The sequence below is a fragment of the Gouania willdenowi genome, assembly GCF_900634775.1.
Source record: "Gouania willdenowi chromosome 24 unlocalized genomic scaffold, fGouWil2.1 scaffold_320_arrow_ctg1, whole genome shotgun sequence".
Classification (NCBI taxonomy): Eukaryota; Metazoa; Chordata; class Actinopteri; order Blenniiformes; family Gobiesocidae; genus Gouania; species Gouania willdenowi.
Window position 1 is genome coordinate 389,183 of NW_021144848.1, and position 20,579 is coordinate 409,761.

General features: G+C 40.3%; 1 protein-coding gene across 1 annotated transcript in view; it reads left to right on the plus strand.

Moving 5' to 3' along the window:
• Positions 1-20,579, plus strand: part of LOC114458298 (leucine-rich repeat and fibronectin type-III domain-containing protein 2-like) — a 214,028-nt gene that overhangs the window by 85,816 nt on the left and 107,633 nt on the right. The window contains exon 2 of the mRNA XM_028440694.1: positions 878-935. The gene's annotated coding sequence lies outside the window, so the exon portion shown is untranslated. The remainder of the gene's footprint in view (positions 1-877; positions 936-20,579) is intronic.

The following is a 20,579-nucleotide window of genomic DNA, read 5'->3' on the forward strand; positions in this document are numbered from 1 at the left end:
TGGCAAACAACACCAAAGCTAATTTTTTTCACAAAGTAAGACAACTTTATAAAGCTCCCTCATGTGACCAAACTATAATACTGCATTTTTTTAATTTTTTACATTCCTTACTAAAACATGTCCTCTTTTGTTTTCATGCAGTGTCTGGGCTGTACGGGGATTTTATTTTTTTACAAATTTATGAAACTTCTGGATTTCCCAGGGACTTTGAACGCATCTCGAGGGATGCATTAATTTAAAAAACGGAACCTCCACAAAAATGTGTTATGTTGCCTGCGGTCACAGATTTTTAAAAAAGACAAACAAACAAAACAATGGTCATGTTGCCAGTGTTATTTTGATTATTTTAAATACACCAGATTTTTTCTATTGGGTTTTTCCATTTTCCTGTTTCTGGTTTTAAATTAATTAAACACGTTTTTAATTTGGTTTTGAAAAGAAATAAACAAAGAACAAAGGGAATCCAGATTTCTGTTCAACGTTTGAATTAATATGACTTTCTAATTCATGAAAACAGAAGTCTCAGTGGGAGATTATTTCTATTTTGATGAATTGTTCTGTTTTCTTTCAGCGGTACAGAATCTCCATTGTCCTTGTTTTGCTCTGTTGGAGGGTTACTTCCTGCTTTACTCACTCATTTAAAACACACACAGACAAGACTGAATATTAGCTCCACCTAAACTATTTAGGAACAAATGTTGTAGACGTTTGAATCCACTGACACTAAAGTGATGATTATTGATGAATTCAAAATGAACATGGGACATGGTTTGGGGACAGTTGAGACAAATCAGCATGAGAGTCTCTCTGTTATTACTGTACCTTGAAAATATAGCTAGCTAATGCTAATGCTATACTCTGCTGTGTCTGTCCACAGGAATGGCTGAGATTCCCAATGACAAGATGTGTCGCTGCAACCTTAACACTGAAGAAAAGTGAGTACAAAGTACAAATATCCTCAGTTTTTACTGCTTCCTATGTGTATTAGCTCACTACAACAGATGAGGGTGTGCATTGGTGCCAGATGTTCCAAGAGTCCTTGAAACACTCGATTAAACCTTAAACAGTATAAAAGCATCAGCTCATCACCTGCCACAAATAACTTTGAAGATCACACTTCATATCACCTTTAAATGGAGCATTGAAATTAATAGATGCTATATTATTATATGTAGATATTAGGGCTGGGACTTTAACTTGTTAATATAGATTAATTGATGACAGAAAAATTATGCACAGCAAACAGCGCGGAACCTTTCTCATCGCACAAGTTCCCAGTATACCCGTAATACTGATGCACAAACCACAGCACAAGAAACAGGATAACCAGATTAGAAGTCGTTGCTGTGCTCCGAGGGGGTTCATTTCTGTTTAAAAAATAAATAATAATAAAATAATAATGGAAAACAAAAGCCCAGTTGTGTGCAAATTGTGCAAGAAAGAGTTTGTAGATCACCGAAGCTCTTTTAGCCCCAGCTAGCACCTCAATGCTAAACATGTAGCAAATAGCACTTCAATGCTAAACATGTAGCACCTCAATGCTAAACACGTAGCAGCTAGCACCTCAATGCAAAACATGTAGCAGCTAGCGCCTCAATGCTAAACATGTAGCAGCTAGCACCTCAATGCTAAACATGTAGCTGCTAGCACCTCATTGCTAAACATGTAGCAGCTAGTGTCAGCGCCAGATCTTTTCAGATCCTTTCAACACATATGCGTTGACTACGTCACTTCCTTAACTCGCAATCTTACGACAGAGCTCCTGGGATGTGACATTTGAATGTAAACCGACCATACGTTTGTTAAATATTTTTAATAGCACACATGTAAACATGTAACTGTTTTTGTGGTGCTTTTAATAGCTATTTTTTTTAAAAGACAAAAAGGAAGGAAAAAAAAGAATGCAAGGCAATATATACAAAAACAGATCAAAACGTTAGGTTATTTATATAATCCTGGTTCTATGAGTAATATGGGTGAGATGTCTCACTATGGGATGCAACCTCTGTCTGCATTCCTCAGAAGCATTTTTTCAATCTGCCAATCCGGATTGGCCAGTGAAGCGCGTCAGTTCGCTAGGGACCCTCCCACCTCCTATAAAAGGAGGGCACGGACAGATGCGTGCCATTCAAAAAAAGCACCTCTTCTCCTCATTTGAGCAAGAAGGGTTGTCTGGTGAGCCATCTCACTCATAGAAGCAGTGTTATATAAATAGTCATTCAATTCATAATATTTTGTGAGATGTCTCACTATGGGATATGAAACTCCCGTATTGTAGACATGCTTATCGAGCAGCACTGGCCCCCAGGGCAGAAGTCCAATCACATCAAGACAGTAAAACCGCCCGTGGCACGCACTGGGTGGAAACGTCCAGCATGTAAAAGCGGACAAACGTGAGGGGCGAGGTCCAACTCGCCGCCGCACAGATGTCCTGGACAGACACTCCCCTGAACAAAGCCCAGGATGTGGCAAGACCCCGAGTCAAGTGTCTTCAGATGTTTTTAAAAGAGTCCACACACAGTGTGACAGGCATTGCTTAGTAACAGGCTTCCCCTTGTGGGAATTGACCCAGGAGACGAACAGCTCATCGCTTCTCTTTATGTTCCCCGTCATATCCATATAAGTGCGTTTTACACGGACTGGACGTAACACATGATGCCGCTGCTGACCCTGTTAGGCAGAAAAGGCCAAAAGGTCAATGGGGGATCATGAGCCCACAACCTTCGGCACAAATGCCAGGTTGGGCCTCAGAATGATCCTCGCATCACCTGGTAAGAGCTGAGCGCACGACGGGTGCACCAAGGATGGATGTCACTGACCCTCTTGGCTGACGCCAGAGCCAGTAACAAGACAGCCTTATGGGAGGCGAACTTCAGGCCTGCCTCCTCCAGTGGTTCGAATGGAGGATGGTTAAGTCCATCCAGAACCACCGCCAGATCCCACAGTGTTACAGTGGTCTGGACACGGGGAGGAGCCTGCGTGCTTCCTTCATAAACCAGCAGTGGGTGCTGACTTGCAGGTTTGTCCCCAAAGCCAACGTGACAGGCAGCGATTGCTGCCAAATACACCTTCATAGTGGAAAAGGCTTTGTTTTTGTCAATCAGGTCCGGCAGAAATGACAAAATAACTCCTACCGGGCACTGAAAAGGGATGTGGTTTCTCTGGAGGCAACATTCTTTAAATATCCTCCACTTACAATCATGAATAGATCTAGTGGAGGAGGCTTGAGCATTCTGTATGGTGGAAATTACCCTCTGTGATAATCCCACGGCTGACAGAATGAGCCACTCAGGGGCCAAACCCACAGCACCAGACGATCTGGGTGCGGGTTAAAAATTGTGCCCCTCCCCTGTGACAGCAGGTCCCGAAGCAGCTGGAGCTGCTGGTAAATATCCGCTAGCCAATGCATGGCTGGCCAATGTGGAGCCACCAGGATCAGCGTGTGGCCGCATTCCCTTATCCTGGACAGGGTGGGGAGAATCAGAGCCAACGAGGGGAATGCGTAAAAAAGCCCATGCAGCCAAAAGTGCGCTAGTGTGTCTACGCCGAGGGGAGCATCCGTGCTGCGCAGGGAACAGGTCCACCTCAGCCCATCCGTAACGGGCCCACAGCTGTCGCACCATTCCCGGGTGCAGCATCCATTTCCCATAAACCGGCACGCCCCTGGATAATAGGTCGGCACCTACATTCATGATTCCCGGGAAGCCATCAACCCAAGTAAGACATAATCTGAACTGAACAGAGTTGCTCGGTCAAAACAACGTGAGACACGCCCCGTCTCCGTGCCAAAAGCAGCCAATCGTCTAGATACGTAGCCAAGCGAATGCCCCGCCTCGTCAGCTGAGCAATCGCTGCTTCCGTGCAGCTCACAAACACCCTCGGGCTCAAAGAGAGGTCGAACGGGAGAATGTGGTATTCGTCATCATCCCTCTTTTTTTCTTCACAGCGCTGCTGCATTGAAGACAGCGCAGAGCCAAAAACGCCCTCAGGAACAACAGGGGCATCCAGGATGTCGCATTTTTCTGCATCAGTCAGTTTGGCGAGGTCGAGCCAACGGGCTCGCTGATGTACCACCATGTTGCCCATCATTTTCCCCATACCCTGCACGTAGCAACGTTGGGTGCGGAGACACACGTCGGCAACCGTAGATATCGCCGCTATTGTAGCTGCGTCTTGAGACAGATCCAAATCCTCACAAAGTTCAGTGGCAGTGAGGAGAGAGAGGACATTCAGCACCCAGATCGAGAGTGCAGCGGCCGCATATGTCCTACAGGACAAGTCTGACTGAGGACGATCTATTCTGGACGGCAACATGGGCCTCTGTGGAGACACTGCTGCTGTCGTGGGAGCAGGTGAGCCGCAACAAGGGGCTCCACCGGTGGCATTCGAAGCAGTTTTGAGGCTCTCCATCGCCTCACATTCGAGGGATGAGGCACCTGACACCAGGGTTTTTCTCGTGAATGGACGGTCCTTCCAGGGACTCTCTACTTTGACGAGCAGCTCAGGAAAGACGAAAAGGATTTGTCCCGGAGCGTCTTTGGAAAAGAGGGGCTTCTTCCCTTCGTAGCGGGACCTGGTGGTGTCAGTCACAACGGCGGGCCATGAAATGCGTATACACGTGTTCACCATATCCAGACTGGAAAGATGGGAGATGAGCGTGGAGCCCTCCATTTCCTCCTGAGTGGCTACAAAGGTGGCAGATAAACACAAGATACAGTAGCTGAGAGGAAAAGAGATATTTCAATGGTTCGCGTTTGTCCGTGTCCTCCTTTTTAGGAGGTGGGAGGGTCCCTAGCGGACTGACGCACTTCACCGGCCAATCAGATTGAAAACTAATTATTTTTAAATAGCAGGGTTTCAACCTTTTAAAAGGACCCAAACTGCTGTAAAATAGACCGACCGGATGTAGATGCGTTTCGCGCATGCGTTGAAAGGATCTGAAAGGACCAGGCTTGTGAAGGGATCAGAAACTGACAGCTTGTGCCTCAATGCTAAACATGTCGCAGCTAACAGCTCAACGCTAAACATGTTGCAGCTAACGGCTCAATTCTAAACATGTAGCAGCTAGCAGGGACAACGGTCCTAGTGGGTGCAGACAATGTCTCCAATCCACACTGACAAGATGACAGGGTTCAGGGTTCAGAACCAAAATGAATAAGTCCATGAGTGACAAATGAACAATGTCAGTGGATAAATGATTGTAGTGGACAGTCGACCACTCTTTGTGGTGAGGATGTGGGCGGGGCTAGAAGCGCTGCTACAGATAGCATCATCTGACCCAACTAAAAAATTGGGAAAACCATGAATATAGTTTTGTGAACAATGGAATCACTTGAATTAGGAAGGATAAGTAGTAATAACATACACAGCACTGAAACTTGGAATATTATTTTGATGCACAACCTTTGAGTTAATTCTGTTCAAATTCACAGGCATAAGCATGTTCTACGAGGAATTAGGAACCTCTGTGATTTGATAATGTCATGCAAAATGCAGGATTTCAAAGCTTATTTATGAAGTTTCCAGGTGATGTGTCAGGGCTTTGGAAAAGCTCTGCATTAGTCACTGAAAGGAACAGTGGAGCGCTAATCCATAGCAGTGCTGAGGCGTGTGCGTGCGTGCGTGTGTGTTTGTGTGTGTGTGTGGACAGGCCAAGACAGCCATGATCTAAGTAGGCAGCCAAGCAATGCAGCGGATTGGGGTCATTGGAGCCAATCCAGTAACCAGAGCTAAAGCTTTATGCTAGTTTCTGTGAGCGACTTATACTCGGACTCACTGAGGAACCTCATCTGTTTACTGCTGTTTCCACACAGAAAAACTGTGACCTTCAGAAAGTTTCACTTCAAAGCCTTTGGATTAGGCCTGGCAATATATCCAGAGTCAAGATATATCACGATTTCTGTTTTGATGACATGGAAAAACACAATATCACCTAAAACTATATGTTTTTTTTTATATTATAGTTTATTTTACATCACAATACTTGTTTTAGGAGTTGCTGCTTTCACTCCACCTCAGAGCATAAAAAACACAGTTTGATGGATTTCTGAGTGCGCCCTAAACCAGCGTTTCTCAAATGGGGGTATGTGCAACCCTAGGGGTACACGATGGAACTACAGGGGGTACTTGAGAGAGAGAGAGAGAAAATGGAAAATTAATTGGGTTTTGTAATATTTATTTTTTGTTAAAAAGCAATATAATAACTTTTCATTTGTTGCAAAGACAAAGCATGCATAGCGGTTGTAAAAGATAGTTAAACGTTATCAGATGTTGAATGTTGACATTATTTACATATTCAACTATCACCAAGTCAGTTAAATCAGAAATACATGAGGTACTTGAGAGAAAGAAAGGGGGAAATTAACGAAAATGTTGAAAATGTGGGGTTTTGTACTGTTTATTTTGGTTTGAAAATGATAATCATAATAATGATATAATAATCATAATAATGATTTTCATTAGAACATGAACTGAAAATACAACGGTCAGTCTTGGTCCCACACAAGATGGGAGATGACTGTAAATGATAAAAACTAGAAATATATTCATTCAGGAGACACTAAATACTGTTTCATTTCACTTATTTACAATGGGATTCTTTTAAATGTGTGTGATCACTCATTTATTCCACTATTATGATCTATAGTTGTTTTTTTCATAGAATTCTGAGCAAAATGTTGAAGTCAGACATATGGGGGTACTTGGATTCAGAATATAGAGAAAGGGGGTACTTGGGCCAAAAAAGTTTGAGAACCACTGCTGTAAACAAGCCACACTAAAGAACTCACTCGCACATGCTGTCCCTGTAGCTGAAGTCTGTTGAACACAGACATGAACATTGAAGAACAGTCATGTGGAGACAGGACCATCTATAGGGGGAATAAAGGGGAGAGATTTTTGGGGTCCATCCATAAAGTCAGTAAAATGATGATCCATTGTTCTATGAATTTGTGATAACCACATTTATTTATTCATCTGAACAATATCCACTGTTATCCAAGACATTTATTATTATTATTTGGGCCATATTATATAGTCATCTTAAAGATGTAAATCCTTGATTTAATCAGAAATAAAATGGGTTAAAAGTGACTCAAAATGATGTAGGAATGAGATGTGGTTGAAAGGCTTCACAAGTGCCAAAAATGTCTTGAAATTGGGAAAAATGTGCGGAAAAGGCATTGAAATGTGATGGAGAAGTGGCAGAAATGGGAGTAACGTCGTAAAATTACATTAAAAGGAGCAAGAAAATGTGATGAAAATAGGTTAAAATATGGCCAGTTTGGTGTAGCTGCAGAAAAAGGGTAAAAAATAATCAAAAATAGGCTCAAATTGTTTAAAAAATATTCTTACTTACAGTGTCTTGCGACCCAAGGTTGAGAACCACTGCCTTAGAGGACACAAAGACTAACGTGGCACAAATTGTGCAGCTGTTTGTTAATAAATGTTTTTAATCAGCAAAGCCAAAATTGTTTTTCTGGTAACAATTTAATGAGTTAAAAACATCTAGATATGACTTTTGGTCCATATCGCATATCTCAGCCCTACTTTGGAGATCGCTTCATGAAGGAGGTATTTATAACATGTATGTTTTATGAAGATAATTTATTCATTCACTTTGACTTTGTTACTTTACAAAAAAAAGTCAATTTACCTGACACTTGTGTGATGTAATATGTATTATATTATTTATATCCTCCTTCCCATGCTCAGCTGCTAACACAGGCCAATCGTCCTAAAGGTGGCGCTATGGAGAGCCTCTGAAGTTCAGCGTTTAAAAAACTGACAATAAATCAGTCATATGTCAGAGATTTACAACTTTGACCAAAACGTTTCCACAACAAGGACGAACCTTTTGTACATTTAAACCTAATGTAAATTATGAAGTCCATTTCTCTGTTTTTATTAAAAACTGTAAAAACTTATTAAACCTATTTCCGCCCACAATTTTTTGCTCCATTGATTCCAAACTGGGTACAGCTCATCTTCAGACTGTCCTATACAAACCATCAACTCACATTCATGATGTAGGGCAGAAGTGGGCAACTTCCACACAGCGGGGGCCACAAAAATATTAGTTTGATCAAAGGTATTTTAGTAATTTTGTGTGATTTTTGTGCAATTCTGTCGTCCTTTTGTGCATTTTTTTTAAATAAGTTTTTTTCAAGTTTTTTTTTTTTTTTTTTTTGTCCCATTATGTATTTGTGTTATCCTCTTGTATTTATTGGAGTAATGTTTGTGTATTTCTGTTGTCAGTTTTGCTTGTTTGTTAGTACTGTGGGTTTGCAGAGTATTTTTTTTGTGCTTTTCTTGTCTTTTTGTGTACTTTTGTTTTAATTTTCTGTAATTTTGTATATTATTTTGAGTCATTTTGTGTATTTTTGTTGTTATTTTGCATAATTTTAGTGCATTACTGTTGTTGTTTTGTTTATCTTTGCAGTAGATCTGTGCTGAAATGGCCTGGCCCTGAAGAAACTGCTTAAATAGATGTCAAACCACCTCCTTATAAGATCCAAGAAAGTAAAAATCTAAATGAATGCACATTTCTTGGTCCACACTGTCAGAATGAAGAACTGAAAGTGTTTTTATTGATTCCGTCAAAGAGCTCCAGTGTCTGCTTGGAGGAGAGGATCAGGCGGTTCTCGGAGACGTGAGGTGGAAAATGTTTCCACGTGTCCTTTAAAACTCTAACTGAGCCACACTTCATTATTTATCTTCTCTGGCAACATCAGAAAGGTTTTCCTGTCCCACGTGCCTTGCTCTGATTATTGTATTCATGAGTGCAATAACATGGAGATGGTCTGATCAATGGACCGTGAATCCTAGAGGCTCCTCCCCTCTTCTCCTTCGCCCTCTGTAGACCCAAACTGGCACACAATCATATTGTCGTTTGATGCCTCTGGTTAACAGAAAACACCATTTTCTCTATTTTCAGGAAATTCTTCATACACTAATTCACTCACTCAGTCCTAATGCTGTCTCAGAACAACCAATTGCTCGATTTTTTATTTTCCTGCCAAAGAGAAGGCGAGGTGTGACTACTAACTGCCCTGAGGAATAGATTTAAGCTCTGTTCACACGTCAGGTGCAGACGTACAGTAGTTTAAGAGGAAGAATCCAGTCTGTTTGCTTTCTTTTTTACCCTTATTGATATTCTGAATATGTGACGCACCACAAGAAAACCAGGAACAACTTGTTTTACAACAGGGCTCAAAAAAGGTGCCGGTACTCTCTTTTGCATGAGTCAATGTTAAAAAAAAAGGTCAATTTCCACGTGCACGTATAGCTCAACACTAAAAGAACTCGCCGTTTGAGTTGCTCGTTTGAATCCCTGCCGCAAACACCTTTTTCATCATTTGGTTGTAACAATAATGTTTGTTGAACTTTACCTCTCCAGAAGTCAGCAGACCACGTATACAACTAAAAATATTTAATATATGATATATGAGTTACAGCTGGATGGAGTCAGACACTGTTAAGGTTAATGAGCGCAACCTCCACCATATAGAGGCCCCTCCTCTCCCCGTGCAACATGTACCCCAAGACCTAAAAGGAAAGTGACTAACTGGGCTCAAATCCTTACTTATGATCAAATTGAGCAGGTTTTTTTTTTTTTTATGTATATAGAATTTAAATAATCCAAATGAGAACATAGTTACATTTCCTTTGCTTTACAAACAGTTAACAGTGAGTAAAAAAAATGTAAACTGTCATTATATAAAACTGAGATTTTTTTCCTGCGTTTGAAATAGTAAAAACAAAGTGCTGAACATGTCCAATAAATCAAAATTAGTTGAATATTTGAATGAAAACCGACTATTCAATGTTTATTAAATATTATATTAGTACACATTAAAATATGTGACTGTTTTGTGGTGTTTTTAATTGTTAATTAAAAACATTGACAAACAAAAACAGAAAATAAGATGAACACCAAAATAAATGGGAATTCACTCAAAGCATAAACTTCTAATTGTTTTTAAAAAGCAGGATTTCAACCTTTTAAATAGTACACAAACTGCTGGAGACGCCTTTCACGCATGCACGCCGGACCCCGGACTAATTTGGATGCCCGGACACGTGGGTACCAACATCCATAGACATATATATATATAAAGGCTAGATGTCTCGTTTGCGCTGTTGGCCAATGGAGTCGCATGTCCGCACTGGCGGCCATCTTGTCCCAGTCAGCTCGCTCACCCATAATATTGTGTTGTACTGGTGCATGTACTTTTTAAATAACAATAACTTGCTCTATTTTCTTAATAAATGTCAGAGGTGTCGTTATAACACTGCACTTATATATAATTATATTAAACTTCCGGTCAACAGTTTTTTATGACCTACTTATTCACACACACAGGAGATATATGTATACCTTTATTATAGGAATATTACTAATATGATAAAATATTTAGAATTATTAAACTTTATTATTCATGTATTTGTACTTTAAAAATAACCACATTGTTAATGAACTGTAATATTTGTTCTGCACTGACTACAAGAGAAGCTCCCCAGTTTCTTTATACTTTACTACAAAAGAAATATTCAATGATTATGTAAACAAACATATTCTAAAACAAACATTCTAAAAAGCCTTGTGTAAACAACACTTTTGCAATTCTATCATGTCAGCCCTGCTGTTCCTTTGTAACAGGACCTGTATTGTACATACTGTACTTCCGCTAAGTAACTAACGATTATCCTAAATATAGTCATAGTATTGTAATATCTTACATGTGAAAGGTGATCCCACGGACTCTGGTGCCAACAGAACGCTGAGTAGAGCATCCGTAGGCTCCACTAAAGTCTGGAATCTTTACTTTAATCTTCTGTCAGCAGTTTGCTAAAGGAATCATAACACAAAATGTTTTTTAACAGGTTACATCTGGTGGTCTCAGCCTTACACAACTGTGCTGCATGATCACGTCGTTTTTGACGAGAAAAGCTGCAATTTTAACGTTTGGAAACATCCATAATTGTAGCCACGTTAATAACGCTTGTGAGAAAGAAAGCAAAACGTATGTAAATCCGTCAAGATTTGAGCGAGATAAAAGTATTTACATTCGGCAGATCACTCACCTTCCCTCTGGTTCCACAGACTCCGTCAGAGAGCTGCCCGGGGCAAGATGGCCGCCGGTGATGACGTGGCAGAATTCGGCGTGAGGCTTCTAGCCTTTATGTAATATGATATCTATGCCTACATTGCACTGTGAAGGCTGTGACGTGCTCCGGAGCAGCTAGTGTACGCTGAAAGTACGTTATTGGCACTTGGAGAAGTGCCAGGACGCTGAGTTGACATTTTTAGAAGTCCACTGCTTTTTACGCATTCTGAAAGTGTGGATTCTAAGGTTTCTAATGGTGTCAAACACATAGAAATCAGAGATTGAAGTGTTTAATAGTCTCAGAAACTTCTCTGTTTGTTCTTTACCAACATTCAACAATGTAGCAGCAACAAGTTGTCGTGCTTTTGCTTCTGTTTTGTGCCGTCGCCTGTTCTCCTGATTACCCACAATGCCGTGTGCTCTACGCTAGTCACCTTTGTGTTCACAGCGCTCCTAATCACTCTAGACTGTGATCAGAAACAATCACTCTACAATTCTCCTGTTTGATCCGCTCTAGACTCTAGACTGTTTACGTGTTGACACCAGGGTTGGAGTTAATTACATTTTTCAGTTACAATTACATCTTCAATTACCCACGTTTTTATTACAACTCAGTTATAAATACAATGACCAGCATTTTTTTCATTTACTAATAAAATTACAGTTGTTATTTTTCTCCTTAAAGTCAATCACAATTATGTTCTCAATTACTAAATTTAAAATGTAATTAATCACAAATACCAAGCCTGAAATAAATAACCCTGTACAACTTGTTAGCTTTCTGTTAGCATCTCTTATGATAATGGGTTTGTTTTGACCCATGTCTTAAATCAGCTGTAAAATACACTAATAAATATTATCTATCATCTAGTTTTTTACCTTGTTATGCTTCCTTATCCATGAAAATATTGGTACAAATATTTTTTGGTGTGGGTTTTTTTTTTTTTTTTAATGATAACAAGAGAACTGACAGGTAGTGTGAAAAGTTGATCGGAAACATGTTTTATTGATTATGTTATTAACTACATGTGTGTAAACCATAGAACTGTTACATGGTTCCTCAGGTTTGCTTTTAACGCAGTTTTATTACAAAACATTACAAAGTCAATTTTCTGAACTCAATTACAATTCAATTACAACAGCCACAGGTTTTTTTCAATTACAAATATATTTGCATCATAATTGTAATTAACTCATTGACTGCCAGCCATTTTCAGAACAGCTACCCCCCTCACTGCCAGCCATTTTAGAGCATCTTGACTGGACAGGACTGGACAGACCCACAGAATATTGTATACTATGACAATCTAAAATCTGAAACCAGATTCTGTCAGAATCAACTCTACTTTCATCATAAAGAGAAAAAAAATGTTTCTAGCTTATTTTGTTCTTCCGTAATCAGCAGTTGATAATAGGTAGTTTCACTCAAAATGCCAGTTTCTGACAAAAAGCTGAGAAAAAAAAACCTGTCAGTGACTTTGAAGCTATTTTTTTTTTTTTGGCTTTAGTGACACCTTAACATTAGTTTCCTTTTATAAAACAAGAAAAACAACACGAAGACCAGGCTTTTGATGGCATTTTTTTTTTATTATTTTGCTATCTGGGTCAGAGTTGTATGATTTCCTATAAGTGTTTTGGCCTTCCTCCAGCTCGACATGCCGAGTTGACCCGTTTGGCCCGGGTTGTTAATCGTCATCTCTCATGATTGTGACACTCTTAGGTCCACACATGCTCTGCTCGAGTGTGAGCTGCTGAGAGCTTCACCATCTTCTCTCGTTGCGCCATTTTCTCCCTGATCAACTCTTTCCCTCTGACCTCTGACCTCTGCTCATCATGGCTAATCTCTAATCCAAAGGTGCGCTGCTGCCACCTACATAATAATAATAATAATAATAATAATAATGATGACTTGGATTTATATAGCGTTTTTTTCCAGGAGACTCAAAGCGCGTTACAGAAACCATTATTCATTCACACCAGTCATACCAGCGGTGGTAAGCTACAATGGAGCCACAGTTGCCCTAGGGCATACTGACAGAAGCGAGGCTGCCATTTTGTGCCTACAGCCCCTCTGACCACCGCCAACATTCATGCACAATTCATACCCATTCATACAAGGTAATATGGTTAAAGTGCCTTGCCCAAGGACACAACGACAATGACTTGGATAGAGTGGGATTCGAACCCCCAACCCTTCGGTTGCTGGACGACCCACTCTACCACTGAGCCATGACATTCATGAGAGAACTCCACCACAGTGTCTCCTAGCAACCCCCATTGAAAAACACAATTGACGTTTATATACGTCATTGGCAGTGAGCGTTTGGATTTGAAATGGCATATAATTGACCCCAACCTTGCTTCACACTGACCAAACGAGGTGGACTATCTGACTAACTATTGGTGTGAACGCACCTCATAAAGCATTGTTACTGGGACACAATCAGAATAGATGCTTCAGTGGCCATGTGTTTATTTCAACATGCAGTTTATTGGCAGAAAACAGTAACAGTGTTTATATAGACAAAGACAATCAGTATGCTGATCAGCTGTTGGAAATCCACACCCATGGACGCAGACGCTGCTCTGCAATAAAAAAACAAGACATTTTCAAACCCAAACCTTACTGGGCTTTATTTATAACTTCTACTCGCACATTTTGCACAAAACCAAAATCTCAGAAAGGTTTTTCCTCCTGTTCTTCTTCTCCGTTTCTCTCACGCTGACTTGTTCCAGGTTTTCTCATGTGGCTTCACACTTTTCAGTTCAGTGGCACAGCAGCAGCTCCATTAAGCGAGCCGTGGGCTGGGATGAGGCATTGCAGTACATGTGGGATTATTGTAGGGGTATTTTTACCAACTGCAGCAAAGCAGATCTGCCGTGAGGATCAGGGGCTTTTGACACGTTGCGTGTTTGAGATAAATCCCGATGATCTTGAAGCAAACTCTGGACTGCTTATTAGATTGTCCTAATCCTCCTGCTGCTGTATGAACTAAAGTATTTATACAGTTTGTAATCCTGCTTCCAATAGCAAAAAAAGATCAATTGTTGTAGAAGAGATTCCTGAATCCATTTGCAGGTAAAGCTTTTAATTTTTAATCAAAGAGTGACCTGGGACGCTCAAACTCAATCCTAGCGCTGTCAAGACATTAAAAAAATTGAGCCATTAATTAACTATGCTCTGTTATTATTTAATCTGATTCATCTCTTTTTTCATCTCACCTAAACATCTTGAGAAAAGCCCTCAACTTGAGGTGTTTTCATTAAAATTATTCACATTATTGTGGCAGATCAAAAGGTTGATGTATAATTATATTATATTATAATATTTATAAGTGGCTTCATAAAGTCATTTATCATTTTTAACAGACATGAACAAATGCAGGCGTGACATTTACAGTCCACTGTATGTGAGACTAGTCCCAACGGCTGCTGACACCTTTAGTTTAGACCATCAGTAAAATATTGATGTGTACTTTAGTCAATCTCCAAATAATAGAAAATACAAATAAAATAAAGCATCAGGTCCATACTGTATGTAGTGCTATAAGTTAGCACCTCAAAAACACAGTTTGATTGATTCCCTTTATTTGATCACCACCTCCACCAGCTTGATACCTGCTGCACTGTATATATATATTTATATTTATCCTATTTATCCTTTATTCTCTATCTATCCTTTATTTATCCCTCATCCTTTATATTTATCATTATTATTATTATTATTATTGTTGCTGCGTTGTTCTTTGTTGTGTTGTTTTTATTTCTTTTATTTCTTTTTGTTGCTTGTTTTGTGCACCAACCACCAAGTCAAATTCCTTGTACTGTCCTCAAAACTGTACATGGCAAATAAAACATTTCTGATTCTGATTCTGATATGGACATCACAATTACGTTGGTAACTTACGGTAGATGTAGTGTTTTGACTGTTTTAGCGCATGTGCTAATCTACACCTATCTATAGAGGCTTTTAAAAAGGTTAAAAGTAACAGAAATAATAAGAATTTATGGAGGAAATATGCACTGCACAAAACATTGCAAAAAGAAAAGCAATATTCAAAGTTAAATACAGTCAGTTATAGGTCAGAGGCAACACGGGCAAGCAAGAAACCAGGTAAAACTATGAATGTAACTAATGTAAGCATCTTCTACCACCTAAAGAACATCTCCAGAGTGAAAGGTTTAATGACTCAGAAAGATCAGGAGAAACTGGTCCATGCTTTTATCTCCAGCAGACTGGACTATTGTAATGGTCTTCATCAAACATCTACAGCTGGTTCAGAACGCTGCAGCTCGGGTCTGAACACATTACTCCAGTTTTAAAGTCTTTACACTGGCTCCCAGTCAGCCTCAGAATAGACTTTAAAGTTCTGCTGCTGCTGGTGTATAAATGTGTGAATGGGTTTGGTCCAGAATACATCAGTGACATGTTAGTCAGGTATGAACCCAGCAGGTCTCTCAGATCTATGAACACAGGTCAGATAGTGGAGCCCAGAGCTCACAGTAACCATGGTGATGCTGCTTTTAGTTGTTATGCTGCAAAGAAGTGGAACAAACTGCAGCAGAGCTGAAGTCAGCATCACATGTGAACATTTTTAAATCAAAGTTAAAGGTTTTTTTTTTCTCTATTGCGTATGATTGAGAGAGAGATTTATGGTCATGATGTAATGTGTTTGTTGATCATGTAAAGCACATGGAGTTGCCTTGTGTGTGACGTGCTGTACAAATACATTTGCCTTGCTTTGCCTTGAACACTGTTTTGATTTTAGTAATTTTTTGAGTTTATTGTTGAAAGCATTGTTACTCGTCTCTAATTTTAGATGCGTGGGTAGAGAGTTCCACACAAACAAAGAACACTTTACTGTGCAACACAATTATTGAACATAGAACTTGTTGCTTTGTCTCTCTTTCAGAAAATAACGTTTATCCACTGACTTTGTTCATTTGTCACCCATGGACATTATGGCTCTGAACATGCTGCGTGTTTGCAGCATGTAGCAGCTAGCACTGTCCGAGTGTTTGCGCTAGCTGTCCGTGCTAGCTGCAACATGTTTAGCAGTGAGGTGGGGGCTGCAAAAGGTCAGTTTTTAATTGCAATTAACTCATTCAGTGCCAGCCGTTTTAGAGCATTTTGACTCATTTTTAAAGATCCACAGAAAATTTTGTCCTATGACAATCTGACATCTGAAATTAGACTACTTTCATCAGAAAAAATAATTTTGTTTCTAGCTGGTTTCGTTCTTCCATCATCCGCAGTTGAATAGAGGCAGTTTGTGACAAAAAGCTGAGAAAAACGGCTTTTTCTGAAAAAACATATTAGTGACTTTGAAGCATTTTTTATTTTTTTGCTTTAGTGACACCTCAACATCGGTTTTTATATCTATAAAACTACAAAAATAACACCGAGACCGGGCTTTTGATGGCAACATTATTATTATTTTGCTAACTTTGTCAGAATTGAATGGATTTCTTACTGTATTTTGGCCGTCCTCCAAGTCTCTCCCCCGTCATTCTCCCCACACGCAACTTCTTCCTCCTCGTTTTATCTCACCATTGCCACCCTCTCAATAGTCCACTTACTTCCACACATGCTCTGGTCGAGTGTGAGCTGCTGGGAACTTCAGCATCAACTCTCGTAGCGCCATTTTCTGTCTCGTACACTCCTTTCCTCTCCTTCTGAGCTCTGCCCATCACGGGTGATCTCTCATCCAAAGGTGCACTGCTGCCACCTACATGTCACCAGTTGGTCACTACATCATGGTACAATTTAGATATTCACCGGAGAGCTTCGTCACACTGTCTCCTAGCAACTCCAGCCGAAAAACACGATTCACGTCTATAGACGTGAATGGGACTCAATGAGTTAAGGAGTTAAAGTCCCAGCCCTACTCAATCCTGCTATTACCTTAGTTTGATTAAAAAACAAAACCTCATTCCCTTACATTTTAACTCCATTTTGGATCATTTAATGTCATTGTTAACCATTAGTAACTCTCTATGGCAGGAGATTTTGAGTGTGGGAAAGTGAGTTTTATTACATCCCAGTATGTCTATAGACCAGAGGTCACCAACCTTTCTGAAACTGTGAGCGACTTCAAAGGTACTGAATAATCCAAAGGGCTACTGGTTTGATATACACTTCTTAAATACTATATTTTCATGGTTTCACATTAATTAAAGGGTAAGATAATGAGAAACTAGCAGTAACCTAAAATGGTACGAAATGTTTCAACATGCAACACTTCTTTTCTTAATTCATGCAATTGTTTCATTTTCATTACGTTACATAGATTGGCTCTAAGGGCTGGGTCGGTCGGGCTGGGGTGCGAAGCGGGGCTGGGCTCGCATCGCGGCCTGAGAAGCAGCCGCCGCCGCCCTCCTCTCCCCGCCGCTAGAGGCCTGGCACTTGGCCCTCCCTGCCGCGTCGGAGGCATCCCCCCCCCACTCCCTGGCCTCACCGCCGTTATCGGCCCCCTTCACCGGGGGAAGGAAGGTCGGCGGAGGGGGCCGGGTCTCGGGGGCGTCTTTTTTAGCCTCATCAGAAGCAGTTTTAAACTTTTTGCTTGCCTCGGCCATGACCAGGAGTGGAACATGCGGCAAAATACTAGCAAAAGCCTGAGCCCAATGAGTATATCTAAGTCGTGACTGCCGTAAAGTGATACGTTCTCCAGGCATTTTCCAGGTCACATGACCTGGCCAAAGACGGTCCGTCTCTTCAAACTTAGATAGGCAGTATTTCAAGACGGAAGCCCCACGCGGAGCATTGATACTGTCAACGCTGTATATTGGCCTGTGGAATCATTTAAAATAACTCATATGGGTCAACTCTTTAGGTCACAAAGTCTGCGGTGTGCCTTTAAACAAATTTGCCTCAATGTGAAAATAAACATTTAAACACGTTCAATTTAATACAACAACATATCAAGTGCAGCATGTACTCTATTAAAGCTCTGACCACATCTGTATTTATCTCTGTGAGTTTGAAGCCTGGTAAGTAAATCAGTTTTTACACAAAGCTCATTGGTTAATAGTGCTCTTGTTATGGTCCATGCGGGCTGCCTGGGGCCCACGGACACCATGTTGGTGACCCCTGCTGTATAGCCTCTGCTTTTAGAAAACGTCTCCATTCTAGGACTTCTGTCCTTTTTTTGGGATCACCGGTGATGCTGATGTTAATCACTACAGGTTGAAACAGATCTATCCTCTCAGGTTGTCCGTACATCGCTCAGATGCGCTGGAATGTAACTTCACAGATGTTCGTGGGATCGTTGTGGTGGAAATGTATGGAACATTAAAGTGCTCTCCAACCAAGTCCATCTTGTGGTTTTCACTGTGGCTTCTGTAAAAGGAGCCATTTATTGTAGTCCCGCCCAGTGCTGGCAGAGCTTTGTAAGAACGTGTAATAGTCCAACCCAGTACCAGATTATACGTTTAGACTCATCCAATTACCAAAGAAGTATCACTTGAGAGATAAAGTGTTTTTAAAGACTCAAATTCTAGTGTTCCAGAACTTGAGTTTCTACTTAATAGGGACTTTCAAAGTTTAGCTGAAAAAATGTTTAAGCTAAACAAAGAAGGTAGATTCATTAAAATGAATTCAACTGTGGCATATTATCATCAAATACTGACAATTTGACAGTCAGCTAAGGAATTATGAGTCAGTGTTGTTACATCTTTTTTTGTTGCATGTTTTTCACCAATTTTTATAAATCTAAAGACAGCACAGGATGGATGGATGGATGGATGGATAAAAAAAAACTAAGCATGGCTTCAGCTCTTCTTCAGGTCATTGCTTATCTATGTGCTATAGACATGTCCACTAGCTCAGCGATTCTCAATTGGTGGGTCGCGGATCTACACTGGGTGGGTCGCGGACAGCTGATCAAAAATTTCACATTGGATTTGTCTTTTAATTTGAAAGAAACATCGTTTTTTGACAGGCATGCTGGGAAATGCTTGCTACACAGGAAAATATATAGATTTATGTTTTTAAAAAGATTATATACATATAACTATTTATGAAAAATTTGATTTGGTTGGTTGAGTTCTGAAAAAAATGGGTCGCGATTTAATGACCGTGGCAAAATGTGGGTCCCAGGGTGAGACCAGTTGAGAACCCCTGCACTAGCTGTAGTGATGGGGTGTGACTGATTTAAATCTATCAATGTCCTCTTAGCTGGTTCATCTTTGTAGCCCTCCTCTCCTCTGCTGAAGAACAAGCTGAAAACGTGCAGTTATCTTTCAATGATTGGCTCTAAAGAGGCTTTTTATCAATATGTAATGAGCTATAACTAGGGATGCACCGAAAGGAAAATCATTGGCCGTAAATAGAAGAAATTAATATGCTATTATTAGTCCCATTTCATTTATGGCTCTGAATGTGTGCTCACCTCAAAAAAAAGAAAAAAATTAATTCTATGAATTATTATTAATGCTTCAAAAAATAAATCAATTAAAAATATGGACATATTTGTTTAGCACTGAGATTCCAACGATGCACAATATAAAATAAAATAATGAAAGGTTTAACTTGACCCAACTCATACATTAATTAATAATGTACAGGCTGTAATGTACAACTGACTGGTCTGGTGTTCTTGGAGACGCACACAGAGCTCTGTGTGCTATGATTGCGGCGTGCATCATTTCTTGTGCGCGCTGCTTTAATCCCATCCTAGTAACGATCTTTAGAACGCGTACCAAGTACAGTCATGATGAAGACCAGAGGATCTCTGTGAAACGTGTGCTGACAGACTTCATAAGCTACTGATGCACAGCCTCGGGTCACGGTGTAGGGGTCCGTATTGACTGAGGGCTACATGTAACTACAGTATCAGTGTTAGGTAGTTAGATACTGTTAGTTAGTTAGTTAGACTGGCCTCAGGCTGTGGAGATGTAAGAGGACCCCAATAAACCAGTTCTTCTCCTGCAGTGAGAGGTCAGACGTGTTTTATGTTGAATCCATTCTTGAAGAAGCCAATAAAGAGTCAAGATCAGGTTCAGGGTCAGTGGTGATGCTCAGCGTTAGACATGAAGGCCTTTATTCTACTTTAGGCTCATACTTGATTTTGAAATGTTGCTGATTGTGGAAAACAGTAACATCGTATTTGTTTTAGCCTGTGTGGGCTTTCTTAGGAACGTGATTTCATCCAACAGTTAAAACTCTACATTTTCTCACCATCTACGGCTTTAATGTGGTATTTTAAATGGATTTCAAACTGAATATCATGGTAAATGTTTGATTTTGACTTTGAACTATACAAATGAGGATAGAATCATGGTCTAGATAAGTGTCCCGTATCTTTTTAATGAGATGACCACAGACTGCCAGAATTATCAACACTTAAATCATTACATGGCCTCCCACCCAAACATCTGGCAGACCTTCTTCACCCCATGTCCCTGCTCGGGCACTTATGCTGCGTTTCCATTAATGGTATCTGCTCCACACGGCTCTGCACTCCTCACTTT